Below are 6,000 nucleotides of genomic sequence, written 5' to 3' on the forward strand. Positions count from 1 at the left end.
AATTGATGATGTTGATATTTTGTAATATTATAATAAAAATTTATTAAAATAAAAAAAAATTTGAAGATGATTCATGATTAAAAATATTTTTGATAATTTATTCAAATAACAAAAAATTTTAAATTATTTTATAAAATATTTTACAAAAAAAATTCAACAGAGGTTTCCATAAACTTATGTCTTTTTATGGGTACGGAAACAAAAGTAAAAAGGGAGAAAGACGGACATTGAGTAAGTTAGCACAAGAAAAAGCCAAAACATTTGCAGATCCGTGTTTGAGAAATGCGATTCGTGTGAAAGTTCTATTAAGATATCTGAGTGTCTTCATGTATGGAATTAGTTGAAACTCTTCTGTCATTACCGCCGTTACGGTCGGAGAGAGTCTTAATTCTCTATGCAATTTTCGGAGTTTCATTCGTCGTACTACGCACGTGGGGAGTGCCGTCGTCTTTTCTACCCTGCACGTGTAAAACTATGGCGTCCCTTTTTGAGGACGGGTGGTGGAACTCGCAAGTGAAAGTTGCTGTCCAAGTATTTATTAAATGGTAGGAAATTACAACTTATAATTGATGTAATAAACAAAATTATTTATTAAAATTTGAGTTTTTCAAGTTAAATATCTTACCTGAATTTTTTTTTTTAAAAGGATTTTTGTTTGACCAAAAAGTTCACTCTTCTTTTGTAGCTAAAAAGGAAAGTGCACTGTCCACATATATATCAAAATAAAATATTGTCAACACTGGGGCTGTCAAATAATGGCAGCAGATGGAGCTGTGATGCAGTGGCAAATGTTAGTACTGTTACTTTATTAGGGATAAAAACAGGAGCATCTTGAGATCCAATACCAAAGATTGCTGAATTGTTTAGGTCGCTTTACAATTATCAGGCATCAATAATCATAGCTAATTCGACAATGTGCTAATGATAAAGTTATCTTACAACTGACCTGTTCTTTACAGTGTCTGCAACTTTTGTAGTTAATTATATGGGGCCCTTCATTATGTAGTCAACTGAAGTCATGGGAGACTTTTTTTTTTCATAAGTATTTTTGGGTCTATGCAATAAACTAAACCCAACTTACCCAAGGCTGCTAAACCTTGCAATCAATTACAACGTGGACCCTTGGGTTGAATTTCTTTACATGGGCGCCTGCCACTGATCTCTTTGCAAGTTTTAGTGAATAATGATGATAATACGAAAAGTAAGAGAGATATTTAATCTTCCTACTGACGTAAGGAGGAAATGCATGTTTTAGTTGGAGATTAAAGAAGTTTACAAATTAATTCGTATTCGAGTATTTGATTCATTGATTAATATATGATTTCTTATTTAACGAATAAAGTTCGAATCTCTCATCTCTCAATTATAAAATAAAAAATTTACAAGTCAAATCTAAACAACTTAATTTACATATGCAAGTGTAAATAAATATGTATGTGCATGTTAAAATTCCAATTTTCACATTGTTTGTGATTAAACAGCATAAACAACTTAAACTTATCACTTAACTATTTGTTTTTGAAAATTATTATTCAATATAGGGACTCCATAAATGTGGGTAAGATTTTGTAATATATATATATATATATATATATATATATAATTATAATATTAATTTATCCAAAAATTTAAAAATATAAATTAATGACATATGTGATAATATTCAACTTGGTTAGTAGAATTTAAAAATTCTACAAACAAATAATATATATCTTATAATTAAAAGAATTAAGTTTAAATATGTAAATTTTCTATAATTGTACGTTTTGACTAGGGAAAAAAACTTAACGTGCATGTTTGTTAAATTTACGACATATTTAGGAATATGCGAAATAAATGGAAAAGGTAAGGAAGGTACTGAAGAAGACAGCTGTTTACTAACAATATTTTGTTTATTATTTCTTCTTCCCCATATCTTCAACTTAGGAACTTTAAGCGGCAAGATCTTTATGACCTTTTATTTTTGGTGCGTAAATGGTAATGGGTAGTGTTCTTTCATTAATTTATGCAATTATACGAGAAAGGGTATACGTGATCAGGTTAAGATCGGTGGTTTGGTGCTGTAGTCTTGCCTTTGGATGCGTTGGTGATTTGTTATACAGGTTAGATTGATGTTATGCTGGTATGTTTCTGTAATTTTTGCTGGGATGTTTTTTGAGCTGCAGAGTCTCTATATATATGTTCATTTTCATAGTTCCTCAGCTCTGAGTTCTGACATTTTTCCTGGTATAAATTAGCTAATGGACGTTATCTCCCCAATAGAGGGCTAAAGTCAAGTTTTAACTTCCTCCTATTATACCCTGGCTTTGTCCACACGTACCAAAAAGAAAGTGTTGGTAGGTTAAATGTTTTAAATTTGCCCTTTTTTATTTAGCTCACCAACAATTCGTTTAACTTCAGGTTAATTTCTATTACTACATTAGATTGGTTACTTGAAACCCAGCAATTTGTTGTCTTCTTGAAAACTCTACAAGAACTTTACATAGTAGTTGGAAGTTTGATACAGTATGTGAATTTGCTGTGTTACAAGTTTTTTCACGAGTACATTTAGAGCATTGTTGTGTTTATTACAAATGCCTTGTCTTTGAAGAAGCTAAAGAAATTATATATTTCAGTTTATTCATCTGTGATTGCTAGGTGGCTTCTCTTGTAGTAAAAGGTCGAATGGGGGAGTTAGGACTGCAAATTCCAGGCAACAGGGGAAGTTAAGTGGCGATCTGTTTTCACACTGCTTTGAGTATGCCATTGTCTGTATTCCCTTTGATGTGAAAAGATCAGCTTCTCTCTCTCCCTCTACCTCCTTCATTCCTAATCTTAAGGTCATGGATTTTCTTAGGAACTTATGGAAGAGCTTCTCAGATAATAGAAGGGCTTCTTTTACATATTTTGATTGCTTGTGGTTTTCGTTATAGTTGGATGGTATGGATCAAGAAGAAACATATTTTCTCGATGAAGTACGTTTTTGTTCCTATTGTGCAGTGGTGTGTATCTTTATCCCCTAATCATTGAATGCAATTTTCTTACTAGTTTATCCTCTTCAAATATATGAATTTGTGATTTTTTAGGAATATTCTGCAACTTTGGTGAACTTTTGCAGTCATGAAACTCAAACAACTTGTATGTTGTTGCTTGCTAAATTACCAATATATTTACTTTAGAGATTTTCACAATTTAACAAGGAAGTCACGCAAGTGTATGTGATCATCAATAAATAACACAGTGATGAGAACGGTTGTCGATCTTATAGAGAATTGATTCAAAATTTATGTCAAGTACTAAAATTGAAACAATCTAATTTTATCTAAGTATTCAAACTTTTAAAAATAAATCTAAGTGACTACTCTAAACTAGCAATTGCAAATCAAAATTGATGTAAAAGTAGTGGTATATAAGTCTAGGATTATGGGTTCAATTAATATTTCATTTGGATGCATGATTGGCTAATTATTTACTTCAATAGAAAATTAATGTTAGTCTAGAATCTTCAAGTATATACGACTCTCCGTCGAACTATTGTACAATGGCCTAACTTAATTAATATCTATATGTCGATAGTAATTTAAGTAAGGTAAGTTCCTAAGGCAAATGTTTTAACGATTGACTCTATATGGCAAATATGTGTATATCTATCATACTTGCAAATCACCCATTCAATTCTCAAGTGTAATAAACATATATTACCCAAATCAAGATTTATTTAGACTAACTTTCTTAAGTATCATCTAAAAATCCAAACGTATTCCATTGATGATTGAGCAATAAAGTAGAAAATAAATTCAAATTTGAATAAACATCAATGATTCCACAAAAAGTTTGTAATAGCCAAGCACAATATCCAAATTACATATTAATATCCACCATACGCTTAGAAATAGAAATCTAGCTCAACATATTCATAATAAAACTCAATATCTCCGAAAAATAAAGCATTTTTACAAAGGAAGATAGAGAGAAAAAATCAAATCTAGTGAGAGAAAGTATTTAGTGTAATTTTTTGAAACTCAATCTTCAAAGATTTTCTCCCTTTTCTTCCTTTTTCAAAGCCAAAAAGCCCCATTTTATACCATAATTATAGCTTTTTGATGTAAAAATCGAAAGGTTCAGATTTTTTAATGTATGTGTCTACATTAGGGTAGAGTAAACAGTTATTTCGGTTAGTTTGACTTTGGATATTTAATAATTGAACTAACTAAACTCATATTTAAAAATAATCAAAATCGCACCGAATTTCACAAAAAATAAAACCGAATTCCACAAATAACCAAAATAATCGAAATTGAATTAATTCGGTTAGTTCGGTTCAGTTGCCGAAATCAAACTTGAAAAATATCTTTTTTTTTGTTTGTATATATGTATTTATATTGCATTTTTTTTTATAAATCAATACTACAAAAATATTAAAAATGATGATAAACAATTAGAATAAAAAAGATGAATACTCATACAAACAACAAATAATTAAAAAAATAGATAAAAGCAACAACAAATAGTTTATGATTTATTTTCCATGCGAAATTCCCATTATACCCTTATTCAAGTTCAATTAGTTCAGTTTGGAAAATTCTTAACTGAAACTGAACCAAATTAACTCTAATAACCAAACTATCAAAAAAATCAAAAAAATCGAACTAACTTTGATGGGATTCAGTTTTTCGGTTCGATTTACATTTGCACACCTGTAGTTGGCATCGTGGCGCTGACCCTTTTTGGTTGTGCTAGGTACCTCAAAGGCTGTGGCACTGCCTTTCTCTGGCTAGCTATTGTGCAGTTTACAACAATCCTTCAAATTTTGGCACAATTTTGACCATGATCTGATCAGACCAAAGTGAAGTGCTAAACACCAAAATTGTAGCCTTTCCTTTTAACTTTCTAGTGGTCCAAAAATCTCATCGATCGAATTTTTGTAGCTCGAGTTATGCTCAAATTACTCAACATGGTCAGAAATCTCCTTAAGTATCTTTGGATTGTTCTTTGCCATTTAAACCTCACATACTTGCACACCTTTAATAATAAGTGACTAATTCAAGAGAGGATAAAAATAAGACTTTTATATTGGAAATAAACTAAAAGAACTCAATTAAAAATACTCAAACATGTATTAAATTAATTAATAAAAAATATAAAAACTACATAAAAATGATTAAAAAACACAAAAAGATTCTTTTTATGCTCAACAAAGTGCAAGATAGCCCTTTAGAATAGAATTATCATTGCTGGATTCACTGCAAAAGGCTGGACCAAAGCAGCTTGAACCTGTGATAAGAAAGTATGCATCTATAACTCTCTCAATGTTAATATTTTTACTGTTGTTAAAGTGGGTGTGTGTCAAATTCTTTTTGTTGCATATATATTTATTGTTCTCTCGCTGCTATTTTCTTGGTTTAAAGCCCAGGTTTGTCCTGGATATATATGAAGCTGAAAAAAAGCTTGAAAAGAAAGAGGTGATATCTCAAATTCCCCTATTGGTGCCAGAGGTGATGATCTTTTTCTATCTCAACAATGTTTCGTTTTATTGGCTTTTGCTTCTGTGACTGAAGCAAACCATCTGTCAAGTGCCCTAACAGAGGAATGGTGAAGAATGTGATAGTTTTGTTATCTATTTTAAAAGTTTATGGAAAGTGCTATTGAGAATTTCAATATCCTTAGGGGCTACCCTTAGTGAGTTCTGTTGTTTAAATTGTCAATGTTTCATTTTTCTGGAATTTTGTAATTTCAACTTATATAGGGGGTTCGTTTGTTTTGGCTGAAAATGTTTTCTGGAAAACATTTTCAAAACTTAACCTATTTGGTAACCTGAAAACATTTTCACTTTGTAAAAGGTTTTACAAATCAATGAAAAAAAAGGTTTGTTGACCTTGTAAATTGTATTACACCCTCAAGTGGTGTAAGACAATTTCCTCCCAATTGAAAAAACAAAAGCCTCATGCACCAAGACTCCAAGTCCCTTTTCTGCCATCATTTCCTCCACCCTAGGTTTCCTCCATAGACGATATGGTTAGC

At 30.9% G+C, this 6,000-nt stretch overlaps 1 pseudogene; it reads left to right on the forward strand.

Annotated features, from left to right (window-relative positions):
• The first annotated feature begins 474 nt into the window (after nucleotides 1-474).
• LOC148763771 (uncharacterized) lies at nucleotides 475-5,659 on the forward strand (annotated as a pseudogene).
• The last annotated feature ends 341 nt before the right edge of the window (nucleotides 5,660-6,000 follow it).

The sequence above is a fragment of the Theobroma cacao genome, chromosome 3 (assembly GCF_053813885.1).
Source record: "Theobroma cacao isolate CCN51 chromosome 3, ASM5381388v1, whole genome shotgun sequence".
Lineage (NCBI taxonomy): Eukaryota > Viridiplantae > Streptophyta > Magnoliopsida > Malvales > Malvaceae > Theobroma > Theobroma cacao.